We start from the raw sequence: 15,638 nt of genomic DNA, 5'->3' as shown, positions 1-15,638 counted from the left end.
TCAGAGTAGCCATATCCCTCCTTATCATGTCTCTTTTTATTGTGACTGCCTCTAACTTTCTCCACAGTCTTATTGGTCTCTCCTGGTCTCTTCTTAAAAATTTCCTCATATTCAGCAATCCTTCTCTCATCCTCTTCAGCATTGTTCTCAACTCGAGTAGTAAATCATCATTGCCCGTAGAAGGTCTTAGTTGTTTCCCAACTTGTTCCGAGCCTTGTCCCAACTCAACTTGCTCTTGCTTACTTGGGACTATATCCTCGTCTTGTACCAAGACTTCCCACTCTTGTCTTGATACAATTACTAGAATATTACTGGCCATATTCCTTGTTTGCACCATTCTTCCTTCCTAAAGATGGAAGTTCCCCTACAAGAAAAGAGTTAGCACTAACTCAAGGAAAAAAACAACATATGTATAATGTTAAACTTTCTATATGCAAATGCACAATTCACAAGCAAATTCAACTCTTTATACACAAACCACATACTAGTTCTCAAAACAAGAGAAACTGATACCAAGTTGAAATATCTGATAGCAAGTTGTAATATTCCTTACTTAAACACATTTAATCTCTGAAAGTCAAGGTAGTTAAGAGATAACTCATAAATTTCATAGTTGTACAATTTTCAAAAATAGGAATCCCAAGTTTTCATGAACAAAAATAAACCATTAGACTTTCTCTAAACACCTAATTTGAGTTTAAACATATGCGAAACCATAGGATCCTGAGTAACTTGATGCATTTGTAAAATAGTTGAAAAACAACCAAAATAGTGTAGTAGAGAGGTGCGTCACGACATGTTGCAGATGTATCGCAGTGTGTTGACTTTGTGCCATGTGCCACAGCACATTGCACACTTCAGAATAACACATAGCTATCAAATGACAGTACTTGGGATGAACTTTTTAGTTTCGACACATCACATTTTTCCATCCAACGTTCAATTGAAATAATTTAGGTGCATACAAAGAACATTCTCCTAACTCTAGCTAATTACATTGATTTCACAACTAAAACATTTTTCTATCAAAAAATGGATACCCTTTGTAAAATCACTCTTTTTTTACATAAACACACAATTTGGGTGTTCAAACCATAACACAAAAACCAAAAGCCTACATCAACCCTTATACCACATACAGTAGACCATTATAGACCCGTGCAATACACTGCAACTAACTAAACACACATATATCAAATTTTCAATACTCAATCCCATAAAAGGGGAGCTAATTTCACTACTACAAAAATAACTTTTTCTAGCGATTAAAAATGACTTTTTACAGCTATTAAATAGGCAATGTTGTTACAGGGAATGTAGAAAATCTAACTTTCTACATCGGTTATACGACCGCTATAAAAAAATATATATTCTACATTAGCTAACCATAACCAATGTAGAAAATAGATCAACAATTCAAAAATTAATAACTGCAACACTTTCTATAGCGGTTGGGGCTGCAACCAATGTAGAAAGTAGAAAGTACTTTCTACATTGGTTGCAGCCCCAACCGCTATAGAAAGTGTACTTTCTATAGTGATTATGTTCCAACTGCTATAGAAAATTTAATATTTTATACTGATTTTTACATTAACAGATGTAAAATAGTAATTTCTACATCGATTATGGTAATAACCACAGTAAAAAGTATATTTTACTTTTAAAATAAACATCCATATTTTTAAATTTACCCTACTCTCTATACAAAAATTACCACAGCCAAATTAAACAGCACAATGTATTTATAATTTTTAATATAAAATTAAATTAACAACTATCCAAAACTGAAAGTTATCTATAAATTATTTAAAAACTATTGAGCTATCCAAAACAAACCATTATGTCAACAAATGTTTTCAAAGTTGTCTACAACTAACAAACTTCTTAAATTGTATGAAACTTTCTATAAAACTCACAAATTTTTCCCAAAATAAGTTATCCAACGTATGCGAATGTCTTCAATTTTGGCTTCAGGGAATGGATTTGAATTGTCAAACATCTAAAATATAATTTGTAAAAGAGGCTTATTATGTACTCTCAAATAATATAATAAAATAAAACTTTTAAAAATATATTTATCTCTTATGTAAATTCAGTCATGCCCAATGTGATAATGTTGAGCATATGTCTCATCACATATAGGCTGCACAAGTTCGTCTTCACTGGTTGTCTACGGCTCTGTATAAGAATAAATCATAAGAAATCAACAAAAAATCTTAGTAATTGAACATATTCATAAAGTATAGCATAACCTTTGGCTAGATCCATGTAGGATCCTTGAGCTCATGTCCGTGCTTTTGCAAGACCATATTTTGATATGTTTTCATTGCTCTATGATCAAGATCACCAAGTTAGTAACTAAAATATTTAGTGTAAATTATATTAAATATTTTTGCACAAATATACTTACGAGTTTATTGTCTTCTTCATTTCCTTCCCAAGTTTATAATGAAGGGAACATAAGAAGACAATAATGTTGCTCTTCATTGAAAGAACAAATAACTGCCAATGGTTCCTGCAAAATATGATAAGTTAAAGTAAATCTATTAATTACAAATTAATCCTTACAAGAGCACATATAAAGCCATAAAAACATCCTTCTTGACTTCATATATTCTTTACTAGAGATACTGGGCCCTTAACTCTAAAGTATTCCCTTTCTCTATCATGTGATGCGGGCAAAGGAATCCAAACTTATCACCTTTGCCCGATATGATGCACAAATGATGAAGGTACCTACATCAATGCAATTGTGTTAGATCACTAGACTTGATAATTAAGTTAATTGCTTTAAAGAAACATAAACTTACATCAAAAATAGTTCAATGTGTGGTATGGTAAGCTAATTATTTGACAAAAGTCGAAGCAAATCTTCTCATTCAATTGTCACTATCATATCTTTCTTACCCACAACCTCCAAATCCATTTCTAAATCTTTGAGTTTGAATAATGGATCATACGCCATTAAGATCATTAGTTAGTGTGGAGTTAATGAGGTTTCTAGAAGTTTTGAGAGATTCGGCAAGGGAAGCTATTATATATAATAAAAAAGAAAGAAATAGTTAGTAAGAAAATATTTTAGTAAAAGTTGCCACATAATAAAATTGCATACCATAGCTTGAACCATATTCACAGGTTTTTTGGGCCACAAGATAAACTTGCCAATAGCTTCTGCTACAGTCTTCAGCTCATCAGTAAGGAATGGAACCAATGCTTTTGGCACTTTTGGATCTTCAACCACCACTCTTACTTAATAATCTTGAATTTGTTTATAGTGGATGGTTGACCCTAAGTTATAAATGCTACTAAGAGCAACCAAGCGTCTATCAAGATCTTCTAAAAACATCTCGCATGGTTCACCAATGTTGTCACCAAAAGGACCCTCTAACACATGCTCAAGAATATTACTCCCTTTTGTGCTATGAAATCCAGGAGATGTATGAACTGGTTTAGTAGGCGTCTCTTGTCGTGAGCTCATCATGCTCATCATCTCTTCCTTCATTTGCTCCTTCATTTATAAAAGCTGGGCTGTGAATGAAGCTTCAAACTCTTCTTTAGTCTGCTACCTCACAGTGGATATTACTATTTCAAGCTCTTTTCTAGTCACTACACCTCCTGAGTTGGGGTGAAAAGCTGCTCCAAAGTAGTCTCTTATACCCACACCATATCCAATGCCCCTCACACAACCTAGATGCTCTAGTTTTCCTATTGCAACCGTCAAAATATCATTTTTGCCCTCTAAAATGAAACTTCCTTAGGCTTATTGCTCCTTAAAAGCATCCTGTAACATAAAAATAACAATCTTAATTAATATTATATATAATTGTATAGAAATTTAAAGGGACAAGAAATAATAATATTACTTACAATCCTCTCAGCAATCTTGCACGCCATCTCGCTTGTATAGCCTTTTTTGCCTCCTTTTTTGTATTAATGTCCATATCTCCATTTCTTCTCTCAAGAGATGGGAGATGGCGGAGAAAGGAGTATGGAAGGATTAGCCTTAGCATAACCCCCACAAGACAGCGTGTGGGAGCATTGATTTTTGTTGAGCAATTTCTTGCCCTTTAGCTCGTTTTTCCTATTAAAAAATGAATTTTCAATTTTATAATTGAAGTAAAACTAAACAAAACTTAAATCAATTAGAAATCAATAGATCAAAGCTTTTCAGAAGTTTAAATCTTGACAAATTCTTGCCAAGTATCTTCATCAAGGAATTGGTATGTGTCGAGAGGATTAAGACGAGCTTGACCCTTTGGCACCTCGATATGGATATATCTCCTAGCAAGATCAGTCTTGAAATTTCTCTAACATGTTCCATAATAGGAAATCAACTTGTGTTGGCAATCTTGATTAGAAAGAACATTGTACGTGAGCTGCAATTGAAACACAAGATGATAATCAATAATTTAACAATGATATATAACTACATGCATAAATTAATTTCATACCTGAATACTTTCCCATATATGGTCCTTCATATATTCTGGCACATCAGGCCAGTCTTTAAATACAATAGAGGGCTTGGTACGAGATAGGAGGTTAAGAAAACTAACAAACTTGGCCTTGTGTTCCCTATCGGATTCCATCTCTAATCAAATTGGATTGGTAACCTATGCCCAGCACTCCTACTTGTCAGATCTCTTAATCATGTGCCATATCTACCTCTCCTCATAGATTGGCTCTCACTAAGGGTGCCCTGACTTGACTCATCACCAAGTGGCTAGCTAGTTGTGGACTAGCTCTGAGTGTCATCACCATGTTCACTCTAATTCTCCATGTTCCTATTAATTCATATAAATTAAATTAATTAGAAAAATAAACAAATATAAGATAATTAAAAAACATAATATAAATTTAATTGAACTTAAAAAAACATACTTTAATTTAAAAACTAAATTCATATAGGGATATTCTCCCATATCCCTTCATGATGATCACTTCTTGTGGTATGTTCGTCATCTACTTTATTTACTACATTCAAAATTGGTAGCCCCAATGAGAAAGTAGGGGTTTCATAAATATTAAAGCTTGATTCTTGATTATCATCACTATCAATCACAATTTTTCCTTTCAGTGCTATTGACCAATTTTTATTTTCTGGATCTATCACATAGAAAACTTGTTTAGCTTGGTTTGCCATGATAAATGGCTTATCCCCATAAGTTAGTTTTTTAAGATCAACCATTATGAATCCTAACTTATCATCATGAACACTATTAATGTCAACCCATTTGCATTTGAAAATAGGAACTTTAAATTTTATATAATCAACTTCCCAAATCTCTTTAATAACCCCAAAATAAGTCCTTGCTGCTAATTTAAGTTTATTATCTTTTGAGCTAGAGAAGTGAACGGCTTTAGCTACTATCATAACCCTACTATTTTACATTGTACTCTTTTCATCCAAGGATTTTGTATAGAATACCCATTGATATCATATACACTCTAACATATAACATCAAAGTTAGGACCTCCTGCTAACCATTTAACTGTATCAGAAACGCTACTTTCATTCAAAACTCTCTACTTGAACCAATCTACAAAAATCCTATATGCTCTTTCAACAACTTTTGTTCAGTCATTCTCATTCGATAGTTTTCTACCTTTAGAAGTTTTTTGTGAGAAGAAAATGTAATCTTTAACTTCATCAATATTATTCAAAATATATAAATATACTCCTTATAATTCATCATAACTCATGCTCTTTACTGATACTTCACATGTGCCTTGACCTAATTGCCTCTTCTTATGACGAGATTTAGCAAGTTTAATTGACTTTGTACTTGACAAGTAATCAGAACAAAATTCCATGGCCTCTTTGGCAACATATTTTTCAACTATCGATGCTTCAGGTCAATATGGATTCTTGACATATCCTTTTAGTATTTTCATATATCTCTCAACTAGGTGCCATACAATTTTACCTTCCTCACTAAATGCACTATTAGGTAAACCATAATGTTAAAAAAAATATAGGAAGAAAGTGCATCTCAAGTTGGCACAAGATTATACAAGCTTCTTGTTCTAACTCTTCCAGTTTACAGGGATCAATAACTTTACTGCATAAAGCATTGAAAAAGAAATAGAGTCTAGTTATTGTGAGTCTTAAATCTTCTTTCAATATGCCTCGAATAGCTAAAGGTAATAGTTGCTGCATCAAGACATGGCAATCATAAGAATTTAAGCCTATCAGTTTTAACTCTTTCACAGACACAAGCTTCCCAATATTTGAAGAATACTACCAAAGGAATTTTAATTCCATGTAAACACTGATAGAAACTTATTTTCTCAAACTTGCACAATATATGAAAGGCTGGGGGACAATAAGTTCGCTTACCTTATAGTCTTCGGTGTAAATCCTCTCGTATTTCTATTTCTTTCAAATTCAATCTTATGTTCACACCGTCCTTAGTCTTACCTAGTATGTTCAGAAGCATTCTAATAATATTATCACACACGTTTTTCTCTATGTGCATAACATCAATACAATGCCTCACTTTAAGATTGTGCCAATATGAAAGGTTAAAAAAGATAGACCTTTTTCCTATATGTTTTTTACACCTATGTTCTTTTTTAGTCTTATAAAAGACAATATTGATGTCTTTCACCCGTTCAAATATTTGATCCACAGTCAAAGCATCTGGAGCATGATTGTGCTCTTGGTGACATGAAAAGCTTTTTTCAATTTATGATAAAGGTGATCTCGTCTGAGAAACCTCCGATGGCCAAGGTAGACTGTCTTTCTTTCATGTTGAAGTTGATGGTAGTTTGTGCTTTCTTTACAAATTGAACAAGCTTTATAACCTTTCACACTATAGCAGAACAAATTCTCATATGCAGGAAAATCATTTATAGTACAAAATCATAGCATGTAACTTAAAATTTTCCTTCCAATTTGCATCAAACACTTCCACACCTACCTCCTATAACCCTTTCAAATCTTCAATTAGAGGTCTTAGGTAAATATCAATATCATTTCCAAGTTGTTTTGGTCTTGAAATCAACATGAATAGCATTATGTACTTTTGTTTTATGCACAACCAAGGTGATAGGTTGTAAATCATTCCATCAGTAGAAAGTCCAAGCCTCAGGTTTCTTGGCTCATTGCCAAATTCAGAAAACAATTGATTAATTTTCTTCCACTGAGGAGAATCGACTGGATGTCAAAGTTTTTCATCAGATATCCTCTCATTTGCATGCCATATCAAGTTCTTCGCATCATTGGTATTTGCAAATAAGCACTTGAATCTTAGTATAATTGGAAGATACCATTAAACCTTTGCAGGAGCCCCTTTCTCTTTGTACAGTGGTGCCTCACATTTCAAACACTTCTCCTCTCTTTCAAGCTCTTTTCTATACAACATACAATCATTAAGGCATGCATGTATTTTATACTTCATACCCATCGGACATAAGATCTTCTTGGCATCATAATAATAATTTGGTAGTATGTTGCCTTTTGGCAACATTATTTGAAGTAACTCTAGCAACCAAGTAAAACTTTGATCACTCCACCCAACTCTTGCCTTTAAGGTAATTAGTTTTAACACCCTAGATAACAAACTAAAATTAGTGCACCTTGGGTATAGAGGCTTCTCCGCATCAGTGCCCAAGTTATCATACTCATGTGCTTGTTCAAAAGCTTCTTTCCTAACATTAAGGATCATGTCCTCTAACCAATCTTCATGCATATCTATTTCATCATTCAAATTATCAACTTTCACATATGAGACGTGTTACTATAATTTTTCAATCATTCACCATGCCAAATCCATACCTTATAATTCTTGCAAATCCCATCATAAATCAAGTGCTCTCTTATTTCATCAACACCTAATCTCCTCTCATTCAAGCAATTAATACAAGGACAATAGGACCTTGCACTACTGTCAACAACATTTTTCTTAGCAAATTCTAAAAATTTCTTCACCCCATTATCATACTCATCACTCATTCGTCTAGCATTTATCCAACTAGGATCCACATGTCAACTCCTAAATAATATAGCTAATGTTATTACCTTTAAACTATTTCAAAAATCTAAATTCCTAAATACTTAAAAACTAAATTTAAGCAATTTAGGGGGAAGAATGAATTTTAAAAAATTTCGACAGAGTCTCCCTTATAAATTGAACCTCCCAAGACTTTTAGAAAATTTTAGTAGAGAAAATTGATAATTTAAAACCAAATTAATGATCACATGCAACAATCTAAGGCTTTATGAAGCCACTAACAGCATTCCCAACAACAATCAATAACAATAACAACTAAATTTAAACAATTTAGGGAAAGAATGAATTTTAAAAAAAATTAGACAAAGTCTTCCCTAAAAATTGAATCTCTCAAGACTTATAGAAAATTTTAATAGAGAAAATTGACAATTTTAAACCAAATTAATGATATCATACAACAACCTAAGGCTTTATGAAGCTACCAACAATACTCCCAACAACAATCAATATCAATATCATCATATATATATATATATACATATCAGCCTAATAAATTAAAAAATTAATAAAAAATACAATCAAATAAAAAATTATCTTTGCAAAAATTAAGAGGCATACCTGATCCATCAAGGGTGGCAATAGCAATAAGAGGAGGAGCAATCGGCGAGAGGAGGAGGAGGAAGGGAGTGGCGGAAAAGGGAGGGAGGGGTGGCACGATAGAGAAGGAGGAGGAGGGGGAGGGGGAACGGCAGGGGGAGGAGGATAGGGGAGGGGGAGGGGTGACGGGGCACGGGATGGGGAGGGAGTGGAGGGGGCGCACAGAGGGAAGGGGCTGTAGGAAATGGAGGAGGAGGGGGAGGGGAGAATCACCGAAGGGGGACAGGGGAAGGGAGAGGGGGATGGGGGAGGGGGCGCGAGAAAGGGAGGGGAAGGGGGAAGGGATAGCTTGCTGAAGGGGGCGTTGTGAAAGGAATAGGGAGAAGGGGGAGGGGCATTAGTCAAGGGAGAGGAGGAAGGAGTGACTACTAAAGGCCCAAAGAGGAGGAGATGAAGGAGTGAGGCACGCATCGAACAGAAGTTAAATGAGGGAAGAAACACAGCTGAAGCAAAAATGAGCGGGAGAAAAAAAAATTTAAAATACTTTCTACAACGGATGACTATGCACCCACTATAGAAAGTCATTTTTCTATAGCGGGTGCTCTCCACCTGTTGTAGAAAGTCTATTTTCTATAGCAGGTGACTATTCACCTACTGTAGAAAGTATTTTCTACAGCGTTTGCCTCTTCAGTCGTTGTAAAAACTATACTACACCTTATTAAAATTATAAAAATGCCACTGCCTTAGCTTTCTACATCGTTTGCCTTCCAACCGATGTAGAAAGTATCCCTTAAATTTCATATTTTGTACTAATATTTGCATAATTTCACAAAAAAAAAAATCATCAATGTCAACCAATTGCACAACACCTTACTTATACTTGTATTTTGGCCCTACATAGTTTTACAATCACATATCAATAGCCCAGGGCAAAAAATATATAGATCTTTTCAACAATAGTCCAAGTAACCAAAATGAATTAAATGATATCCTAGTTGGCAAACTAACAATTTCAAATGCACATAAATATAATTTAGAAGCCTACTGATAGGATTTACATAGAATCTTAAGCCTTTGGTGATTTTTCCCGATCCTGATCCGATGGATAGGTCTTAAAATATTAAAGAATAAGAGGCAAGTAAAACTACTTAGTAACTAAGGTCAATCTAGCCTATACAATTGCATATTAATTAATTTTAGATGTAAATAACAATTATAAACCTTTTCACAAACATCCTATGCATATACTTCAAAGGTAGCCTTGACCACAAAACTAACAATCATATGGTCGAGCTTAAATGCAAATCCTCACATATATTTAAAAATATACATCTTAGGGCCACAATAATAACAACCATATGTCCCTAATGAACAATATGTCGAACCACAATAATAGCAACTATGTGACTAAAATAGAAATACATGATCTATGCCAAACTTATATCCTCTCGATACCTCCGACATGAAGCTGGTGGCTATTCAATGGCTATGTCCACAACTCAGACTAACCTAACTTTTTACTCATAAGGAGCTGCTGAGCTAGGGCTATTATTATTCATATGAAATTAATAATTTTCTCTCCCCTCCCTCTTTTCTCTTGGTCAACCAAGTATACGGAGAGAAAATCACATCCCTTGAAATCTTCACTTTTTTTTTCTATTTTCTCTCCTCTCATATTCTTTCTTCCATAGTTTTTCCTAGTAGCCAATAACTGCAACAAAATTTGAAAAAATTGCTAGTAAGTCCCTCTTTAAGGTCAAAATTGTGCTAGAGAATTGAAAGACTAAGGCGCAAGCACATAGGCTTGAGATTTTATAGCTATAAGCTTGAACTCTAATCCTTTGATTTTCGAGCACAAATTCAATTTCAAGAAAAGATTTACTAGCGACTTTTCCAAAAAAAAATTAATAACTAATCGACCTGCAATGATCATTTTTTAAATCAAGGGGCCAAAATTTATTTTGAGTAATAAAATGACTTTCATGCTCATATAAGAATTAATACTAATAAATATCCATTATTAAATAAAAAATCAATAAATAACATGTGAAAAAATTATCAAAAACATAATTTTGTTTTCTTATGAGTGTGATTTAAAGTAATTAAAAAAATTAATCATTTGATCTTTGTAATTTTGACCAAATTATAATTTGATCCTTTAACTTTGACTCATTATAACCTAATTTTTAAAGTTTTGACTTGGTTATAAATTAACCCCTAAACTTTACTTCTTACAATTTAGTCCTTGAAGTTTTAACCTCTAAAATACTAGTCCCTATATTTAAAAAAAATAAAATTATAAAGTTAAAAATATTTTAACTTTTAACATTTATAAAGAGTAAAAGGTTTTAATAATTTAAAATATTAGTAATAAATTTTAAAATATTTTGAATATTTATAATTTTATTTTTAAATATAGGGACCAATATTTAATAGGTTAAAACTTTAAGAGCTAAATTATAAAAGGTAAAGTTCAAAAACTAATTTATAACCGAGTCAAAACTTCAAGAACTAAGTTATAATGAGTCAAAATTTAGGTATTGAGTTATAAGTAGATTAAACTTATAAGGATTAAATAATTAATTTTTAAAAAAAATTCTAAAGGAATGCAAAAGAGTGAGTATGAATAAGGACTATATTATAAGAGGTAAAGTTCAGAAACTAATTTATAACTTAGTGAAAACTTTAGAGACTAAATTATAATGAGTCAAAATTCAGATATTGAGTTATAAGTAGATTAAAATTATAAAAACTAAATAATTAATTTAAAAAAAATTCTAAAGGAATGCGAAAGAGTGAGTATGAACAAGGCTACATGCATACCCTTGTTTGCTAATCCACCATTGGTTACTTTTTTTTTAGTTTTCTTTTCTTTTTCCTTTTTTAAGAAACACTTTTATTATTTTTTTCTTGATTTATTTATTTTCTACTTTTATTTTTTAATCTAATTTTACCCATTTTATTTTCATATTATATATATTTATATGTATATGATTTTTTTTTTGAAAATTCCGTAAATCCTCATTTATAATTTATTTACACTTAATCAAGTTATTTTAAAATCCTAAAAATTATATTCAATTGTATTTTGTTCCAATTAAATGTAATTAAACACAATTTCTTAATTAGGGAAAACAAGTTAAGCTCCTTTTATTTACTCTCGTTCAACCTTATAATTTCTTTATCTTTTTTTTGAAAAATTATATCCTTGTATATTTATTGAATAAATTTTCTTTACTCAAATAATCACAGGATAAATTCTAATTATCATGAAATAACTTCTTCTCAACATCACTTAGATCTTAGAAATAAAAATCAAGATGCTACATTTCTTCCCTGAGCCCAAACTGTCTAAAATATGGTAATCGCGATCCTATCCTATTCTTAGACTCAAAAATAATTTTAAGGAATTTCATGGAGGTGGAGGATGTTACATTTCTGAATCTATAGTTTAAGAATAAAATTATCATTTAACTCCATTTTGAGTAATAATCATATTTCAAAAGCATATAGTAATGCTTATGCTTCAAGAACCCTTAAGTCCTTATCTATTTATTTAGACATACAATTTTTTTTTAATTTTAGTGTTAAGAAATGTCTCCAGCCAACCTTTTATATATATATATATATATATTATATAAAATCTCTTAACTCTAACAATAATACTATTTATTTTTTTATTATTTTTTATGGTTTGCACACCCATGTCTTGAGAACCCCACTCTGAATTTGACCACAATCTAATATGAATTAATAACAAATTTGTCAAAAGAATGAATTGTATTGTGGTTGCATCATGTGAAATTGGACACTCATTTTCAGATTCAAGTATTGTAAATAAAAGGAAAAAAAAAAGTTATCAATCAACAAGTTTTGTTGATAACTAATATTCAATTCAACTCACTAATTTAAGTTGGTAAATATGATTGGCGAACTATCTAGCCATATATGTAAGTTCAATTTCTGAAAATCACAAATTTGTTTTGAATGATGGCATCAGATAATGACTTCTTAAAAATAAAAATAAATAAAAACCTGTCAATAGATATTTTGTTTTTTTTATCTAAACATCCATTAAAGAAATGTAAATGAATATGCACAGATAAAATAAACAAAAATTTAAAGTTATTAAAATATAATTAATTTTCCAAATTAATAATATAAATAAATATGTTAAATTTTAATTGCATAATCCGTTTCTTTCAATGAAATCAAACTGGCTGGTTAACAAAGAAACATGAAAGATTTAGATTTCGAAAAATGTTTTGTTATATTAAAAATATCAACTTACTGTTCACAAAAAGACATGTCAACTAACTAAAGGATCAAGTTTATATGGCTATAAAATCACAAATTATTAAGAATATCCACCTTTTATTACATGCAATTAGGGCTATACAAAAGTCCTCCGGTCTAAACCAACCCAATCCAACCTGAGATGATCCTATCCTATTTAATCCTTATAAGCACTAGTCCTTTAAAACCAAAAAGACTAAAAAGATTAGACTATTTTTTCAAGTTGGACTGGACAGGAGATTGGGCATCTGGACCACTCGGTCCAGTCCAATCCTATTAATTTATTTAATATAATTATAATTAATTTATCTTTGACAAATGCTTCAAGTGTAATTGATGCTAAGGAGATAATTGCATGAAGATTTGTTGAGTTTATTTCTGAATTATTGTTGTAATTTAGCATTGTTGAAGTTTGTTGAGCGTTGTTTTTGTCGAAGTTATAAATTTAAATCATTTGAACTATAATTGAAATATTTTTTTCTTGTTATTGGAAATTATTATGAATTTATTATGATTATAAGTGTTTTCATTATCTTAATTGAGTTTATTAGGTTGAAATTGATTATTTCCTCTCATAGAGGAAAAAGGAAAAAAAATTACCATGTGAATACTGAGCTAACATGACTAGTCTCCCAATCCTATAGACCAAGTCCGGTCCTATTAATTTTTAAGTTATCACTGGACAAAACCGGACTATAGATTGCCTAATCCAATCTTTTTCATGTAAGAGACCAGACTTTAAGTTAAGTTAAAGTCCAATGTCATTTAGTCTTTTGTGCAACCCTAACATGCATCATATAGTGACCAATCCTTTACTTCTTTTTCTTCTTTTTTTTGGGGGGACCAAACTTCTTTTTCTTTAATCTAACACAACTTGTTATAAATTTCAATATTTATATTTTATATGGGAAAATAATAAAAAAATCTCCCTTAAATATGTTGAGGCAACTAGGTTTATTTTTTCAAGTTATTTGGACTTTTCTAACATTAATATCTCTTGTGAATTTACTTTAATACCCCAATTTAAAATAAAAAATAAAGAAATGGATCGATGTTTAAAAAATTTACTAAACGAAACTTGTCATTAGGGGCGGAACTGTGCGTATTGCAAGGGGGCCTTGGCCCTCCAACCTAATACCCTTTGTATAAATAACAAGAGTAAGGATTAGCAGCTTCCCTTACCCATTTGCTCACCGCTTACACCATCACACTCAGTCTCCACATAACTCCCTCCTAATTAAAATAATCTCCTATATTAGTTACATACACACATTCATATGGAGAGAGAGAGAGATTCGATAAGTTTGTCGGAGCCCGTGCTATCAGCGGGGTCGTCGGTGGCCAAAGCTTCAGCACCGATGACATTTTATTTCATAACTGAGGTTTTTAGTGGCTAAAGGTAGGTTTGATCTAATGATCTTTGGCCACCTAAAAAGTGGCCACCAAGCCCTTCAATATATATGGCAAAAATAATTATAAGTATAAACTAAGCACAAAACCATTTCCATATAATAACCTAATGTGTGTTGGTAATTTCTAAACAGAACTTGTTATTTTATGAATATTGCTTATTAATCTGACGTGGACAATTATAAATTGGAAGCTTCAAAACTTCACTCATTTTACTTGTTAAATATCCTAATGTCTTGTTATCAATCATGAATAGGTTGTTGACAAAATTAAACAGACACTTGTCAGCGAATCACTAAATCCTTCCTATCATTTTTTCTAACTTGTTAAAACATAATAGATTCTTGTTAGTTTCAAATGAATTATTGTTATTTTATGAATATAGCTTGTTAATCTGACTTGGACAATTACAAATTGGGGGCTTCAAAAATTCACTCATTTTACTTGTTAAACGTCCTAATATCTTGTTGTCAATCATGAATAGGTTGTTGTCAAAATCAAATGGATACTTGTCAGTGAATGACTAAACCCTTCCTATCATTTTTTCTAACTTATTAAAATCATAATATATTCTTGTTAATTTCAAATGAATTGTTGTTCTTTTACAAATGTTACTTGTTAATCTGATGTGGACAATTATAAATTGGGGCTTCAAAACATTACTCATTTTACTTGTTAAATGTCCTAATGTCTTATTGTCAATCACGAATAGGTTGTTGTCAAAATTAAATGGATGCTTGTCAGCGAATGACTAAACCCTTCCTATCATTTTTTCTAACTTGTTAAAACCATAATAGATTCTTGTTAATTTTAAATCAATTGTTGTTATTTTACAAATGTTGGTAGTTAATCTGATGTGGACAATTACAAATTGAGGGTTTCAAAACTTCACTTATGTTACTTGTTAAACATTCCAATATCTTGTTTTCAATCACGAATAAGTTATTGTCAAAATGAAACAGATACTTATCAACGAATGACTAAACCCTTCCTATCATTTGTTCTAACTTGTTAAAACCACAATGAATTTTTTTTAATTTTAAATAAATTATTGTTATTTTACGAATGTCGTTTGTTAATTTGACGTGAACAATTACAAATTGAAGGCTTCAAAACTTCACTTATTTTACTTATTAAAGGTCCCAATGTCTTGTTTTCAATCACGAATAGGTTATTGTCAAAACCAAACTGATACTTGTTAGAAAAATTAATAGGAAGGGTTAGTATATATTAGTCATTCACTAACAAGTATCTGTTTGATTTTGATAACAACTTATTTGTGATTGGCAACAAGACATTAAGACGTTTAACAAGCAAAATGAGTAAAGTTTTAAAGCTCCCAATTTGTAATTGTCCACGTCAGATTAACAAGTGACATTC

Source organism: Prosopis cineraria, unplaced genomic scaffold (genome assembly GCF_029017545.1).
Source record: "Prosopis cineraria cultivar Desert tree isolate PC_DT_omini unplaced genomic scaffold, ASM2901754v1 PC13, whole genome shotgun sequence".
NCBI classification, from domain to species: domain Eukaryota; kingdom Viridiplantae; phylum Streptophyta; class Magnoliopsida; order Fabales; family Fabaceae; genus Prosopis; species Prosopis cineraria.
Note: the sequence above shows the minus strand (reverse complement) of the source record.